The sequence below is a fragment of the Sminthopsis crassicaudata genome, chromosome 5 (assembly GCF_048593235.1).
Source record: "Sminthopsis crassicaudata isolate SCR6 chromosome 5, ASM4859323v1, whole genome shotgun sequence".
Lineage (NCBI taxonomy): Eukaryota > Metazoa > Chordata > Mammalia > Dasyuromorphia > Dasyuridae > Sminthopsis > Sminthopsis crassicaudata.
Genome location: NC_133621.1, coordinates 198444075 through 198462711, shown reverse-complemented (window position 1 = coordinate 198462711; position 18637 = coordinate 198444075).

Here is an 18637-nt window from a genome sequence, read left to right as displayed (position 1 = left end):
CTTTCTTCCTCAGCCATACTCTTTCATTGACATCACATAACATTCATTTTCATTTTATTGTTAAGAGCTCTATTTTGGATCTGTCTGGTTTGAGAGGTTTGCAGCACATCCAAATGGAAATTCTAGCAGGCAGTTGGCAATGCAGGCACCATTGGAATTTGGGACTTAAGGAGAGAAATGAGGACTGGATAGTTAGATCAAAGAGTCTTTTGCATAGAGAAGGTAATTAGACCCATGGAAGGGAATAAGATCACCAAGGGAGAAAGATGGGAACCCAAGACATATATCCATACTTAGTGGGAGGATGATGGGAAAAGGAAACTGAGAAAGAGCAGGCAGATTTAGGAGGAAAAACAAGAGCAGTGTCATGAAATTGAAGGAAAGATTATTCAGAAGGAAATATTGTCAACAGAGTAAAAATTATGTTTGGGCAGTTAAGAGATTGTCGCTTTGAAGAGATATTCATCCTATCTGACTAATAGTAGAACTCACCTCAAAAAGTGTTTATGAGGACCATTTGAAATAACAAATGTAAAACATTTTATAAGGCTTAAAATGTACAAATGCTAATTATTATTGTTGAGGTTCAAAAGAAGATCCCAAAAAGCTGGGGGTCACAGACTGATATTACAAGGTATCTCAAAAGAATTTGCAGGCTTGAGCTCATCTCCCAAGTCAAGGGGCAAAGTTTATTGTAATTGTAATGTCAATTGAAGTGGGATAAGTTCCAAAAGCATTTAGCAAAGAACCAGGAGCAAGAAGACAAATTTATTGGAAGAGCTAGAGAGATCTGGTTCTTCATGTCACTGATATGCTAATTTTATGGCTTAGAGGTAGAATTGAGGAGCAGGCTGGCATGTACCTCAATACTGAATTTTATGGTTTAGAGGTGTGGTTGAGGAGTAGTCTGGTATGCACCTCGCCATTTTTCGCAGAAACCCTGTTATAACTGATCAACAGATTGTTATCTGGCAGTCAGCAATGTTTGTAGTTCTATACTAGAGTATTCCTAAAGCCAGGAGACTTTAGGATCATTGACAAACAGATTGTTAGAAGTCTGGGGGTCTCTGGATTACTGCTATATTTCTCCTAAAAGTTGCACCCCCATCATTCTGATTGCTTTACAGCAAGAAGGGATGTTAAATGACTTTTCCAGATTCACCCAGGTAATAAGCAACAGAGACTGGATTTGAACCTGCTCTTCTGACTTCATGGTATGGATCCTACTGTACCACACAATTTGCCCAGATATGGACTTTGAAGCTGGATTGCAACGAATTAAGAAGGGAGGTGGGCTCAAAGGAAGTAATGGAGTAAGGAATTAGAAGCAAGGGAGAAGAACAATAAGATAATAGCTTGAGAGAATGGCAGGATTAGGCGAAGAGTTGTCCAGTTTTAAATTAAGGAGAGGAGACTTGGGCATGTTTGTAGGAGGCTTGGAAGGAATCAGGAGGGAAGGGGTATACAATAGTATGATACCAAAAGGCTGAGTCAGAAGGGAGGCTGTAAACATGTTAATAACTTTGGTGGCAGAAAAAAATGTCAACAGGAAGTTAGTGGGGCAAAACGGAGAGATAAAGATCTTGTCTTTGATTGGTTGGCTGGTCTGTTGATCTGTATGCAGTGGAAGAGGCTGATTATGTCAAAAGAGCAATCTAAATTTTTCAGGAAAGATTTAGAGATCAAGGAGATTAATTTCTTTCAGATGAGACTCAGATTGTTAAATTTGGTTTAATTTATAAGCAAATACAAAAAAGCTAGATCTTTCATAGAAACCTTTTGTCCCCTGTTGCATAGGGATTTTCTTGCTTCTTGCAAACTTCAAATTCAATAGAAGAATATTGGTTCTATTCTGAAGATAGATGTGTTCCTGGCAAGGCAAAATGTGTGGAACTCAAGAGAGATGTAATCATTGGGAAACCAGCTAGAGAGGCCAAAGTCACTTTTTAAAGAAACAGCAACCCCCCACTCCCATTTCTCTGACTGAAGTGCTAGGTTATGAAAAGTGTTGGCCATCTGGCAAAAGGTAAGCGTTGTGGTCGCTGTTATAAGCTAGTTGTAGCATCATCATTATCAAGCCCCTTTTGAACATATGGTTTGTTTATTGAATGGCCCGAAGGAGACCAGATTGTAATATTCTTTGACAGCAGGGATTATGTCTAATCAAAATTTTATAACCTGTCAACACATCTAATATAGTGATGGGACATGGTGTGAGCACTTAGTAAATATTAGGTTAGGATATGGAGGTAAGAGTCCCTCTGAAACATATGACATATAGAAGCAGCAGTGATTCCTAACTTTTGTAGTTTTGTTCTTTGTTCCTTGCTTCAAATTTTAAACACACAGTTTAAAAAGTGAATTAAAATTACTTTAAATTTCCATTTAATCTTTCTTTTCCTTTAAGATCCAAATCAGTTGTCATCTTCTTAATGAAGATTTCTTTGACCTTCCCCAGCCAAAATGGCCTGTATTGTGATGGTTCAAATGAAGGCTTGGAATCAAGAAATCTTGGATTTAAATTCTAGTTCTTTAAATTACTACTGTAGCCTTCTTTGTGAGTTTTGACATTAGGGGCAAAAGCATCTCCAAATAAATGATTATTTTATCACTCAGAATCTACAAGAGGAAAAGGAAAACGCAAGAAGCCCATGAACAAGATTTCTCTGTCAAAAGATATTTACAGTCAACTGAAGATGGGAGTAGGATGCAATAATTTTCTAAGTTTATATCCATATTAGGGAAATGTTGCTATCCAAATGACTACCTAGTTTTTCCTTTTAGAGTAAGGAAAAGTTTCATTCCTTCCATATGTTAGAGATGCTTTATCCTGTTTTGGGGGATTCCATGATAATGACAAGTGGGGAGGAAGGTACTATCTTTTACCTCTAATTCCATGTCTACATTTTAGGGATGTTTGAGTTTGGTAATTATCTGATGTTGATGCCAACATGGAATATTTATATATTTCCCAATTTGTTATAGGTAAGCCCAAATGCATTTTACTTTTATCTATATGACATCTCTTACATCCATCTCCATCCTACTTAGATAACTATCCCTCTGGTTCAAAACTATATTATATCTTACCAGAATTACCTGAATGGGCTCTGTCTTCTCAGTTACTACAAACCAAGCAGTCCAATCCAGAGGAATCTCTCACTTTTGTAATTTGTTCTCCACATAAATGTCAAAGTGATTTTTCTAAAGGACAAGTCTCGCCACAAATTCCAAAGATTCTTAGTTGTCTCAGTATAAAATATCTCTCCAATTTGGTTGTTGAAGCCCTTTACAACTTTTTCTCAATTTACCATTCATTTCCCATTTTTATGTTACTCCCTTTCTTGGCCTCTGCAATACAACCAATCTTCTTTTTTTGACTCACCTGTAACATACAATCTCCTGCTTTTGTGGCTTTGTTTCCTGTGTCTGGAATGCTTTCCCTTCTTATTTCTTCCTCCTAGAAATCCCCATTTCTTTCAAAATTCTACTTAACCACTTTTGTGTAAAGTCTTTCCTTCTCATCCTGTGGCTAATTTCCCCTTGCCCAACCCCACTAAATTTTGATATTGTATTTATTTTTTAGATATTTATTTATGCACATGTTGTCTTATCTTACAGATGGGTCTATGGCTGAAACAGCTTCTTTGTAACCCCATAGTCTGGTACTGTGCCTGCCACATAGTAGATACTTAAGGTTTGTGCATAATAGGTGCAAAAGTTTGTTGGCTGATTGGTTCACAAGGCAGATGTAGATCATCCTAACTATTATCCCAGGAAGAGTCCTACCTCCTCCCTTTTCATTTTGAGTAAAATAGAATGAATTGTACAGAATGAGCAAACATGGATGTTTTGTAGTATGCATTCCTTGATCTAATTACATTATCTATCTCCAAAAACTTCCATCTTCCAAACTTCCCTATTTCTGCTGAGGATATCATCATCTTTTCAATTACCAAGGCTTTGATTACTCAGCCTTTCTCACTTGATGTAACCAGTCAGTTGCCAAATCTTATAATTTCTGTCTACACAATATCTCTTATATAAATCTTATTTACTCACTCTGTTTCAGGCTTTTAAAACCTCTTGATTTGGCTATTCCAATAGCCAATTGTTCTCCCTGTTTCAAGTTTCTCCTCACATTACTATTCTCCACATAGTTGCTAAAATTATTTTCCCAAAGCAGATATCTGACCATGTCATTTCCCTCCTCAATAAACTTGGTTGCTTCTTTTTAATCAAAGGATCAATTATTATTTCATCTTTCTTTAATTTCCATTTTTCTTTAAGTTTTATATTATATAGAATTATTAGTAAAATAGTACATGTATAATTTATAAATAATTAAAATACATATTTTAGAGGGTACGTACTTAACTTTTTTTTGACTGATGGATTTCACAATCCAAAAGATTTGGAAACCATTGGTTTTCTCAAGCATAGTAGGGACTCTTGATTGTCATTTGAATCAACACATTTGACTGGACATGAGAGAAAGTCCAATTGAATCAATGCTTCATTTTTGCTGACTATCCTTCCCATACTAATATTAAGAAAATTTGTTTTTGTAAAATAGTATGTGTCCCTACTAGTTCTGTATCCTATAGAGATTTTTTAAAAAGCAAAACAAAACAAAACAAAACAAACAAACAACTATTTGTGCACAGATATTTATAGTGGCACTATTTGAAAATTGAGGGGATACTCATCAACTGGAGAATGGTTGAACAAATTGTGATATTTAATTGTGATGGAATACTATCCTGTTCTAAGAAATGATGAGCAAGATGCTTTCAGAATAATCTGGAAAGACTTATATGAATTGATGCAGAGTGAAATGAGCAGAACCAGGAGAACATTGTTCATGGTAACAGCGATATTACATAATAAACAACTGTGAATGACTTAGCTATTTTCAATAATACAGTGATCCAAGACAATCCCAAAGGACTGATCTCTTCTCCCTCCCTCCCTCCTTTTCTCTTTCTCTGTCTTTTCCTTCCTTCCTTCCTTCCTTCCTTCCTTCCTTCCTTCCTTCCTTCCTTCCTTCCTTCCTTCCTTCCTTCCTTCCTTCCTTCCTTCCTTCCTTCCTTCCATGAGGGATGTAGAAGACCCTTACCCAAAATGACTATTCAGAGATCACTCAAAATAGAAAACAGAAAAGTTGTTTATTGAAACCTCTGGAGGATAAACTGTTCCATCATGAGATAAGAAAGAGAAAGCTCATGGTAGGAGGGCTAAAGAAGTAGTAAAGATACACAGCTTTTATACAAGAGATTACATCACAAGTAAGAGAGCATTGAGAAGGGAAAGGGGAGGCATTTAATTGGTTGTTACTATTCGGAGAGATTGGAATGGAAGGTTTCTGTTTCCCAAAATCACCTGATTTCTAGGAAATAGAAAATCAGGCCTTCAGCCTTAATCAAGCACATAGTGGTCAAGCTAATATACTAAATATTGATAAATGTCAAAGACTGATAAATGGCATCAGCTCAAGTTAAGGAAATATATTTATAGCTGACCAAAGCTCAAGTAAATATGGGCCTGCACATATTATAGAGGTCATAGGGAAAACACAGAGTATGGTGAAATTGGTTGTATGTTGACTTACCTAAATTCTTTGTAATACGATTACCTTGTTATGCCCTGAATAAAATTATTATGGCCACCCTTCTTCCTTGCCATTAGGATTGGGAGAATTGAATTAGGAAAAACCTTGACATACCATTGAGTCATAAATTTCAGGAGCTTTATCTCAATCATTGTTGGAATAATTCCCTTCTCCTTTTGGATATTGCCCCTCACCTTTCTGTCTCCTGTCCTCAACCTTCCTATCTTGACCCCCATCCTGTCAGAATTAAGTTTTGATCCTTTCCTGGAATTATGACTTATTCATCCTTCCAGTGTCCTCGTCCCGCCCTTCCCCATCTGCCTTTGTTAAACCGAGTTAGCAAAAACCTATATAAGTTCCTCTGGGCTGAATGATTTTGAATATGAGTTCCATTCAGTTGGCTAGTCTAAACTCTCCACATTAAGGATTAAAAACCAATCTCTGTCTTGCATCAGTTTCTCTGCCATTAAAACTTGTCATATCTACATGGAGACCATATAAAATTAGATATACCCAAAGACAAAATTATTATGCCTATGTTTCTTTACATTTGAAATCTAGAGAAACAGCATGAGAAGGAAGGTGTATTAAATTAAATTCTTGTATTTAAATTAAAGCCACCTTTAGGACTAATAGACATATATAGGAGGGTCCCAATTATCAGATGTCCCTTCCTTCCGTAGTGACAGAGAAACTGAGGCAAGACAGAGATTAGAGAGTTTTTAATATTTTATTTGAGTTTCTGAGAGGGAGAGATTTTCTGGGGGGCATATCAGAATCCATTATTCCCCTCAGGGCTGAATTGGACTTTTGTCTCAAAGAATTCAGCATCCAATGTGAGATTCCAATGATTTTTATAAGGCTCCAAGTGATCCTGTGATAACAAAGGCAAGGGGTGGAATATAACACTGGTGAGCCAGGAATTTTTTAGAAGGGACTATCAATTCGGTTCTGACAGGTTGGGGTAGGACCATAAATTCTGATAAATTGGGAGTGATGGGGTAGTCAAATTAGAGACAGGAAGTCTGGAGATATAGAAGTAGAAGATGCCAATTAGGTACCTGAGATAGGATATCTGGAGTTTTATGACTCTTATGGACTCTTTTGGAATGCCAGAGTGGCCAGCTCTCCACAACCCTAATTATCTCAGTCCTAATGAACAGGAAAGAGGAGTTGCAACCAGGGGGGTAGAGGCAGAACAATTCAAGGAACTGAGGCAGAACAATTTAAGGAAACTGAGGCAGGAAAATTTAGGGAAACTGAGGCAGGACAATTTAGGGATATTTCCTGATTTATCCCTTCCCTTTCTCAAAACCAGTTGCTATCCTTTATAACAAAGAATAAAAAAAGAAAGAAAATATGGCTTAGACTGATGAGGTATGAATGGAGGGTAAGAGATCCTCTAACAGCAATGGGATCTTCTTGGCCAGTGGCAGGCTTTGCAAAAGAATTCACAAACTCTAATGACTACAGGCAAAGAATGGGATTTATTTACACTGAGAAGACAGCTTGCTAGGAAGACAGCCTTCTTAGTGGGCAAGGTCCTGTGGGAATATAGCAAAGTTGGGTTAACACTGAGAAGAAAATATTTTCAGCAATGGGTAAGATCCTGTTAGGACTTATGCAAAGATTTGGGGTTCAGAGTTGCCTTTTATTCAGCCTTCTGAGACTTTTTTCAGGGTTTTCTCAGGCTTCTGAGCTGGGAGCAGTTCTAGGGACTAATCTCCAATTCAACAAGGAGTGGTTATTATGCCCCTGGCCAAGATCTCCAATTGAATGAGACCACTTAACTTAAGGATGTTATCTAGGAGAGGTGTGCTTTTCCTAGGGGAGAGCTTGAAACCCCAAATCATCCTTCTCCCACAGATTAAAGGGGACACAGTTTCAGGGTCCTCCCAAAGGTTAAAGGGGACACAATTTACCCAAGACCAAATAATCATCGATAATGTCATAGAAAAATTACAATCTATTGAAAAACTTTTAGGCAAGTCTCATGAGGACATTTGCAATAGCTGTTAGCCATTTTACACACCTCCACTGAGTGTGGTCTGTTCAACTCCAAATGAATTCTTCAAAATGATTTCTTTCTCTGTAAGTGACTTTTTCTCTGTTGACTGGTCTACCCCTGCTTTTATTGTCTCTTCAACTCTCTGGCAGGTGATAGATACCTGGTTATTTGGGTATTTAGAAAAAGAGAAAGTGGCTGGCTTCCCAAAGCCTTGTTCCAATAGAGAGAAGATGCAAACAAAAAGCAGATCCATCTCAGATGCAGGCTTGCATAGAAGGTCATAAGCTCAAAGCTTGCAACTCAATAACAGAGAAATGGCATTCTTCCACAGATCCTCCAGAGATGATCATTAAACCTCAACACTGGTAAGAAAAAGACTGAAAGACAGGAATTGCTCCAGACACTCAGAATCTCTTTCTTCTAAGATAGATTCTTTCTTTTATACATATAGCTTGGGGGTGTTGACCTAGTCTTTCACACTTTAGCTTTGATTGATTGAGGAAGTATATAGATCTTGCTCATATTCAATTCTAGTTAGGATTATTTCATTTCGATTTGTACATTCTTCTTTCAATTTTAATATTTATTGTTCTTAGCAAATCTACTAGAATTTGTTAGATGAAGTTCACTTCTGGTATAATTCTTTAGTGTTTTGCATTATTTAATTTGAAGATGTTTCTTTGTGGCAGTTTGCCACCCAATCAAAAAATTAACATTCTGCCTCTCCAGAAGATTTGAACTCCAGTAGGGGATAGGAAGGGTAGCTCCATCTTCTAGCTCCAATCCTCAGAAAACTTTTCTTAGCTAAGAAGAAATACAAATACCAGGATCTTCAGTTTACTAAGTCTCTTAGGCATCCAGTCCAAGACTCACCAGAACTGCCATATTCTTGTGATAATCACATTTGTAAGTTATGTAAAATATACTGATCAATGTACCAACAACAAATTAAGCATGATATCAAACTATAAAACACATGCATGATGTTAATACAAAACAAATATATGTACAAAAGAGAAAAATAATTAAACAGGAACAATTATCAATATGTGTATCAGTCAATAATTATATTTTCTTGTAAGATACACATTGCCTGGGTACACACTATATTATTGTCTGACTACATGTATAAATTGCTTCTCTAGTCTCACTTGGGACATCATAAATTATTCTGGACACCTGCCAAATAGTCTTTTTCTTCTGAGATCTGTCTGCTCTTTAAACTATCTTTAAAAATGACCTTGACTCACCATATTTCTCTTTGGAACTAAAATCCTGCCTTTCTAAACCTGAGTTTATTGAGGGCTCAAGTCAGCAGAAGTATTATTATTTCTTAAGCTATAGTCTGCAAAGTCTTCTTCCTTTGAAATGTCTATTTCTAAGCTGTTGTATAAGTCAGACTGACTTTGTATGACTGGTAACTGGTGGATTTGTTTTAGAATCCAATAAGGAGAATGTCCTTTAAATTCAGTTTGCTCATTAGGGAATTTAACTCAGGTATTATTGATAAATAATTGTGGAGTTTAGAGTTTGCAGAGTCCAATGCCAACTAGCCTCTGGGACTATTTACTTCACAAGCACAATGCCTAGTTTTTTTCACTATTAAATATGGAGTTACTTTCCATCAACATACTAAGTTGTACATGCCACAAAAATCAAGATTTCTCAGCTGTACTCTGTCATCTTGTTGAAGGTCTTGATAGCAAACTTGTGTGTGAGTTGGGATGGCTCCCAGGTGTCTCTGGGCCTCTTCCTGCAGGGATTAAATTAATGTTTTCTCTTTGTACCTGAAGATGTTTCTGATTAGTTAATTTGGGAAAGGGGGTACAGCACCCATCTCACATAGTTTAGGGGGGCTCATCTGGGATCTATGACTTCCCAGAGAGATGGCTGGTATCCTGGCATCCATATAACTTGTTTATTTAGTGTTTAGTTTATTACGGCATGACAAACTTCCTTTGTCTTCTCTCTTACTGAGAGATGTGTGATTGTGAATTTGTTTGGTCTCTCCAGCTTCAGAGATTCCAAAACACAAGACAGTGGGGAGATATGGCTTCTATTCAAACAATATTTTGGCTATTGAGCATAATTTCACATATGCCTTCTCAATAGGGCTGGGGTGGGGTGGAAAGGAAGGAAGAATCTGGAACTCAAAGTTTTAAAAACAAATGTAAAAAATTGTTTTTACAAATAACTGGAAAGATTATATAAACAAACAATATTTTGGGAATCCATTTAATGCTATGAATAGTGGGTAAGCACATTTTATTTGAGCAAACAGTAAACAGATGGGAAAGTTTTACATATTAAATAGATCAAAGAATACATAACAGTAAATGGATTTTTAAGCTGGGAATGAGATAATTAATATTCCAGCTCAGATCAGGAAAAGGAGCAATCTCCCTAAAGGGAAGTCAGGTCTTAGCATTTTTTAGAGTTATTAGCTTAGAAGTACAGGGGCATAATGAGGGGCCAAATCTCTTATGTGTCTGCAGTTCTAAAGTTTCCTTATAGTCATTCAAAATTTGTACCTCGCCTTCTTGGACTCATTTCTTTTGAAGTACTCCAATCATCTCAATTCATCTCTATTCATGTAGGTACTTACAGTCTTGGTTTTGTATTCTGTTATTCAGTTCAGTTTTTGTTTTCAGTCATGGATTTTTAAGTTCTGGACAAGTTGGAAGCTGGCCAGATTCCAGGAACATATGATGGAGTTGGGATGGCTCCCAGGTGTCTCTGGGCCTCTTCCTGCAGGGATTAAATTAATGCTTTCTCTTTGTACCTGAAGATGTTTCTGATTAGTTAATTTGGGAAAGGGGGTACAGCACCCATCTCACATAGTTTAGGGGGGCTCATCTGGGATCTATGACTTCCCAGAGAGATGGCTGGTATCCTGATTCAAGGTTGGATTCTTGAAATCAGACTCTTACCTTTCCTCTCTGTGAGGAATTGACATAGGAAAGACACTCAGATACAAACAGAAGCACACAAATCTTTGAAGATGAAGCCCAGGTAAGAGAGAGTCAGATAACTCACACAGCTTAATCCATAGAGGCACTATCTGTTAATGTGCCCTTGAACTATCCTTGTGGGCCTTGGGATCATCAAGCCTTGGATGATCCAGATCAAGGGGTTCTGCTAATAGCACAGGATGGGGGTGCTCTGTGGTTGGCTAGGAAGATAGGCAACTCATTCTGACCCTGGTCTGCCAAATCAGCCTTGGGGGGGTTGACTGTGCATTTGCTGGAGATCAGGTTGTGATGAGATTGGATGCTCTGAGAGGGGGCAGTCCAACTCAAATCTTTGGAGCAAAAGGAGAAAAAAGTACACTTGGGTATTTCTATTGGATGTGGGAAAATGGGGAAGGGATGGTATCTTCCATGTAATTTTTGTCTATGTTTGTCTTTGTGCAGACTGTCTTTGTTATGTTTGTTCTGTAAGCTATTTGTTGGGAGAAAAAAGAGAAAGAGAAAGGTCTTACTTTCTAGTAGGCTCCAATTCTGGCCAAAATTGGAACTTTAGGAAAAGTCCATTGGGAATAATGGTTGAAGAATTTGGCAACTGGTCATTTCAAAATTCCAAAGCAATTCAATTAATTGAATTGGGGAGGATTGTGCAGAGAGTGAAGAGTGAAGATAGTTTTTTTTTTCTTTTTGTTCCTCATTCCCTGACTGCAGCAAGCCATGTGGGGCCAGAGGGAGAGAAAGAAACTATGTTTAATCACTTAAGTGAAATTCATTATTTGAGATAAAGCAGTTTTATATTATTGGGAATTTAAAACTGTATTTGATTGGATTTTAAGTTAAGATATAGGTTGTTAAAACAAAGTTCTGGTAGCTTACCTTAGGGGAGGTTGTATTTGTATCTCCCTACTTAGATGGGGTGCTGCTTTCTAGAAGTATTGGGTAATTTGTAAATTATGAGTTGTGCCTTAAAAATTTTGTCAGCTCTGCTGGATATATGTATACATTTTATGAAATTTGTTTCAAAGTTATTTAATTGTGAATCTTAAAGTTTAAAGTTAAAAAAAAGAATATTTAAAGACAAGGGACAAGAAAGATTGATATTCAAAACCAATTAATAATTTAAATGGAGCATCTAGTTAGAAGGGTTTTTGGTTTAGGAATGTGCTTAAAATATGTTAGAGAAGAATGGGTCATGTAGGTATCAGGAAGAGATAAAGATGGGACAGGGGGGAAGAGATGGTGTGACAGAAGTAGGAAGAAAGAGAAAAGAAAATGGCTTGCTGGAAATAGGGGACAGAAAAGGAACAAGCTCCTAGTGAGGCATGTCTTTGGCTGGCAGGTTGGATCCTGGGGGACTTGGCATCCTAAAAAGGTTAGCTATGAGAAGTGGGAGTCTGGAAGCATGATGGAATTGGGAGAAATGTCATGTGGAGTGGGGGGGAAGAGCGGCCACATGGAAAGGACCTTGTCAGGTGACAATTCCCCTTCCCTCTCTCTCTCCATTAAGTGTGGTACAGTCATTTTAAAAATTTTATTATTATTATTATTATCATTAACAAACTGCAGCTCTTTGGAGCTCCCTTCTCCCTTGCTAGTTAAAACATTAATTGCTTATAGGAGCAGGCTACATTTACATGGTGTTAACAATTGAATGTTTAATTTTTATTTTTCAAGTTTATAGCTGCTCTTAGAGATTTATTGGAACTGCAAGTTTTCCGAAAGCGATTTATTTCTACTAAGGTATCCCATCCGTCTTCAGCAAATTATTTAATGTTTTTAAGTGCATAACAGTCTCCTTGTTTAAGGAATATGATGATTAAAAAACCTAGAGCAGAATTTTAACATGATCTGATAATTTGATAGGGTTATTTCTAAAAGTTTATTTTTTTTTAGAATGAAGAGATTATTAATCTTAATTCTTAAAAGTCTTTTATGTGGAAATAGGATATTCTATATGAGTTTTAATTAGTTGTATTGAATCATCTTATAGTTGTACCATTATTTAAAAGGACTTTGAGAATATCAGTTTTTTTTCCTTTGTCCCTTTGAAAATGTTTCTGTTATGGGCAATGTGCAATTTAGAATTTTTCTATGTATTCACTATTTTAAAAGCAAAATGAGCTGTATAATGTTGAACTTAGAACCTTCTATTTAGATATGAAAGATAAGCAGTGAATTTTCGAGAATGAATCTCATACTGTGATCCTTGAGAGCTAGATTCATCTGAAACTTTGATTAATGAAAATTGCTGATCTCTCTGTCTTTTCCCTCTAAATTTATCTTCTTGTTCCTGGTTCTTTGCTAAATTCTTTTAGAACTTAGCCTGCTTCAATTGGCATTACAATTACAATAAACTTTGACCCTTGACTTAGAGATGGGTTCAAGCCTTCACATAAGATACCCTACCAATCTGTCTGCTTAGCCCAATCTTTTGGGGTCTCTTTCTGAATCTCCACACTAGGATAACATATATAGCCCTTAGTTTGTCATGTAACTTGTCATATATATGTATATATACATATATATATATTTCATTTATTAAATTAGTCCCAACCTCTCTTTTCAGCTTCATGATTAATATTTTTCCCCTTTGCCCCCACCAATCCAGCCCAATTTGTTCCTTTCCAGTTGTTGTCCCCATAATTAGAATGTACTTCTCACTTCCAGTTTACAAAATCCTTTATTTCTCTCAAGATGAATTTCTAATGTTACCTTCTACCCTGTGCCTTTCCTGATCTCTCAACTACTGGTATCCTACCTCTTTAACTACAATATATTTACCTTGTTTACTTATAGCCAGTTCCAATAGCCTCTTCCATGGAGAACATAGATATTCATAAAAGCATAGGATCATTGATCTAGTATATCATTCTATATCTTTTAGGGGCAATGGAATCGTGGTCACCTCCCCTTTAACCATCATTCTATAGGAGTCTAGCAGGAATAGAGAGGTAAATTGTCATTCTGGAAAATAACCTCTTTTATAACTAAAGGGAGATTGAGTGAAATACAGAGAGAAAAGAATATAAAGAGAACTTCTGAAAAAAAAATTAAATCTTCTCCCCTCCCCCTCCACAATTAACAAGCATTTATTTTCTTTACCTCTATTCCACTATGGGAGAAAAAACATACATTTGTGGGGAGGACATACTATATGTGAGGAGCACTCTTGTTACATGTAGGAGTTTTCTGTCCATAGGAATATAATTTTTGGTTGATTTTTTTTTTTGCCAAAAAATGTGGAGTTTGTAGTTTTTCTTAAAAGGTGGTACAATTTTCTTTTTGTTTTCCCGAGCTTCTTCAGTAGCTCATTATTTCTTAATGGAAGTCCTTGAGTCTACTTTTAAAACTCAAATATCCTCAAGTTTTGAATTAGATTCATTATTTGTATTTGTTCCTATAAATTGATATGTAGTTTGGACTCAACAATTTTTTTGGGGGGAAAAGTGGGGAGAAGCTTTGTAGTATTTCTTCCAGTTTTTTCTTCCAGATGACAGAGAATCCTGAGTTTCTCTCTTTTGTTCCTTTTTTAAAAAAACTCAATACTTTGTATTTGAATGGGTGTTGTCTTGGGCAAGTAGTCTGAGTCTGGGGAACTTTTTGAATTAGAAAGTTTCTGGCAGTTTTCTTTGGGCCAGTTTCTGTTTCAGAAGCAAATTTTTTCTTTGTATTTTTTCTTTATAGGAAGTAGATTTTTTTTTCTTTAAAGTCACAGATAAGTTTGTTTCTTCCTGATATGGTATACTAGAAAAATTTTAAAATGTAATTTTCTGTTTTATTTATTTTTTTTTTGAGGTGTAACAAGTTTATCTAAACTGGTTTGATTTTATCTTACTGCTATGCAATTGCTAAATTTATTGGTACAGTATACTTCTTAAAAGTCTGAATGCTACTATATGTATAATTAATAATTGCACATTGATACAAAAAAAGTCATTGGTTACTGTTTCCATGATTTAAATTCATGTCTTTTATTGTACTATTTGTATTGTTTAAACACAAGATTGCTGTTGCTTCTGTTGTTTAAAAAATGATTTTTTTTAAAGAATAAAAAGTGATTTATTGAGAGTTGACACAACCAACTCCATTTGATTCAGTATTTGTCCTTTTTTTTTCAGGGAGGTGTTTCAAGTAAGCTATGAGATGTTTCAGTAAGTACATTAGGGACAACTTAAGGCAAAGTATTTTTCTCCTTTCTTCTACTTGGTCATATGGCAAATCCAATTTACAAATACTCAGAGATATTTCAAATGAGGAATAGAAATATTTATTCTTAGAATCTTGCAAGAAGCAAACATCTCTAGACTAGATTCTACACCAGTCTACAGAGGTTAATTTCCACAGAGATTGAAATGAGTTATGTAGTTATGACCATAAGAATAATACTTGGAAGTAACATGAACTTGTTAAATTTTGACCTGAGTTTTATGGTGGTCAGTTTTGGAACTGCTTATTACTGTTTACCCTATTTTACTTCCCCAGATAAATTAAATTTCAATCTACTTTAGTTAATGATTTTATAAGAAATCATATAATCCCCTCATAAAGAGATTTGTTTAGAGGTAAGTAATTCATTAAATTAGCATAACCAAGGAGGCTTGGTTTACCTCAGGCTTCCTCAACAAATAGAGATTGCCCAATTTACAGATCCCTTAACAGTGGTCCTCAAACTTTTTAAAATTTGGGGCCAGTTCATTGTTCTTCAGACTGTGGGAAGGCCGGACTATAGTAAAAACAAAAATTCACACTTGGTTTCTGCCCCTCAGCCCATTTGCCATAACCCGGAGGGCCGCATAAAAGTCCTCAGCAGCTGCATCTGGCCCGTGGGCTGTAGTTTGAGAACCCCTGCCTTAGAATGTCTCCAGTTCATTAATTAGTTAGTTAACTTAATTAATTAGTTAACATTAATTAGTTAACTTCTTCTAAGAAGTTTCCCATTATACTCGTACTCATTTAAAAAAAGAGAGATAGTTCTAGGAAGTGGTACCCTTTTTCTTTTTCTTTGTCTGATTAAGTACTTAACAAATGCTTATTGACTGGCTGATATATTCCACTATCTTTGTCCTAGTATAAATGGTTATGCTTACAATTATTTCTAGGAATTTCAGAGTTGTCCACCCTCTGAATAGAAAAAATTGCTCAAATCAGTAGGATCCCTTGTAATCAAAAGAGGCACTTCTACTGAGAGACTGAATATCACAATTAAATGCAGGAATTCCATTTCATCTATAAGCAAGGCTTAAAGACCATCATCCCTGTGTTATACCATAGGACTCAAATTGGCATTTTCTCTGGAACTGAACCATGCTCCCCAGGAGAACAAAGGGAGACTTGGGTTGGGCAGGCAAGAGTGCAATTTTTTTTCTTTTCTTTATAATGTTATTGTACACCGTACTCACTTTCTCGGCATCAGTTTAGAGATTGTCCTCTGAAATTTATCAGTTTTTCATTTATCTTCCTTTCCAATCATCCTCCCACCACTTTGTTGAAGTGTTTCAAACTTCAACACCTTCACCCCATCCCCATGAGGGACTCCGTTGATAAGATTCCATTTTTCTAATTTTATTTGGAATGGAATTTCTCTTTGTATCTCTTGCTGTTGCATTTTGTTGGTGATGTATAAAAATGCTGAGGATTTATGTGGATTTATTTTGTATCCAGCAACTTTGCTAATGTGAATTATTTCTAATAATTTTTTATTAGACTCTCCGGGGTTTTCTAGGTATACCATCATATCATCTGCAAAGAGTGACAGTTTGATTTCCTCATTACCTACTCTTATTACTTTAATCTCTTTCTCCACTCTTATTGCCTAGGCTAACATTTCTGATACAATATTGAATAGTAATGGTGATAGTGGGCAACCTTGGTTCACTCCTGATCTTACTGAGAAAGGTTCCAGTTTATCTCCATTGCATATTATGCTTACTGACGGTCGTAGATATATGCTCCTGATTATTCTAAGGAACAGTCCATTTATTCCTATATTCTCAAGCGTTTTTAGTAGGAATGGATGTTGTATTTTATCAAATGCTTTTTCTGCATCTATTGAGATGATCATATTTTTTATTAATTTGATTATTAATATGGTCAATTATACTAATAGTTTTCCTAATATTAAACCAGCCCTGCATTCCTGGTATAAATCCTACTTGATCATAGTGTATTATCCTGGGGATGATTTTCTGAAGTCTTTTTGCTAATATCTTATTTAAGATTTTAGCATCAATATTCATTAAGGAAATTGGCCTATAGTTTTCTTTCTCAGTTTTCCATCTATCTGGTTTAGGTATCAGTACCATGCCTCATTTTTCTAATTTTAAAAAAAATTCAAAGTTTTTAAAGTTTGGTACACCCTACTGAAAAGATGAGTGGTGTCCATCAGAGCATTTAGTTTTCTTGTGTTTTAGGCTGGGCAAGTGGTTCTTTTATTTTTATTAAACCAAGTGCAACAACTTTAACAAGAGGCTCAGAGAGAGGGCATCTCAAGGATCCTCACTCAGCCAACCAGTAAGCATTCATTAAGTGCCTACTATGTATCTGCCAGGCATTCTGCTAAGCACTAGAGATACAAAAAGAAGCAAAGGACAATCTGTACCCTCAAAAAGTTCACAATCTAATGGGGAAGACAATAAGTACATGATATGTACAGGTAATTAGGAAATAATAAAGGAAAAACATTAGAAATTAATAGAGACTGGGAAAAGCTTTTTGGAGAAAATGGGATTTTATTTGAAACTTGAAGGAAGCCAGGGAAGTAGAGATGAGAAAGGAGAATATTCCAGATATGAAGGACAACCAGAAAAAAAAATTTCCAGGAGCTGAGACATGGCGTGTGGAACAGCAACAAGTCCAAGCTCACTGGAATAAAGAATACATGGGAGGGAAATAAGTATAAAGAATCAGAAGACTAGAAAAGTGCATATGGTGGGGAGGATAGATTATGAAAGGTTTTGAATGCCAAGGGCAGTATTTTGTATTTAATCTTAGAGTGATAGGAAACTCCTAGAGTTTGAATATGGGAGCGATATGGTCAGATTTGTGCTTTAGAAAGATCATGCTAATGACTGAATAGAGGATGGACTGCAGTAGAGAGAGACCTGAGGCAGACAAACTCATTGGCAGACTATTGTAATAGTCCAAGTGTGAGGTGACAGAACCACCAGAGTGGTGACAGGGTCAGCAAAGAGAAGGGGTTTACTTAAGAGATATTGCAAAGGTGAAGTCAGTAGGCTTTGCTCCAGATTGGTTTGGAGTAGGAGATGAAATATAGTGAACAGTTAAGGACCCAATAAACATTCAATTCAATAAACACTTAATAAGTGCCTATTGTATGTTAGAAACTATGCTAAGTATTGGTTAGCACACCTAGGTTTTGGGCCTGGGAGACTGGGAGGAGGGTGGTTTCTTGAAGAGAAGGTAGGAGGTGGGGACAGTTTAGGAGGAGAGATAATAAATTCAATTTGGATATTTTGAGTTTAAAGTGTCCATTGAACTTCTAGTTCGAGCTGTCTAAAAGGTGGTTAGAGATGCAAAATTGGAGGTTTGCAATGAGATTTAAGAATCATCAGCATAGAGATGATTATGAAATCCAGATAATCATGAATTACCAAATATAGAGATGTAGTAGGAAAAGAGAAGAGGGGCCAGGCCAGAATCCTGAGGATTAGAAAATCATGGTTAAAAAAACATGATCTGGAGGAGGACCTAGCAAAATAGATTGAGAGAAAATGGCCAGGTAGATAGGAGGAAAGCATGGAAAAATTGAGGGTATCAAGGAGTAGAGACCAATAGTGTCAAAGACTGCAGAGAAGGTCAAGAAGAGTGAGGACTGAGAAAAGGTCTGGCAATTAAGAGATCATTATTAACTTTGGAGAGAGCAGTTTCTCTTGTGATGAAGTTGGAAACCAAATCTTAAGGAATTAAGGAGAATAAGAGGAGATGTAGATGACAACATCTTTTAAGGAGTTTAGCTACAAAAGGCAGAAGAGATATAGAATGAGATTTAGCAGAGTGGGAGAATCAAGTGAGGGTTTTTCAGAATGGGGGAGA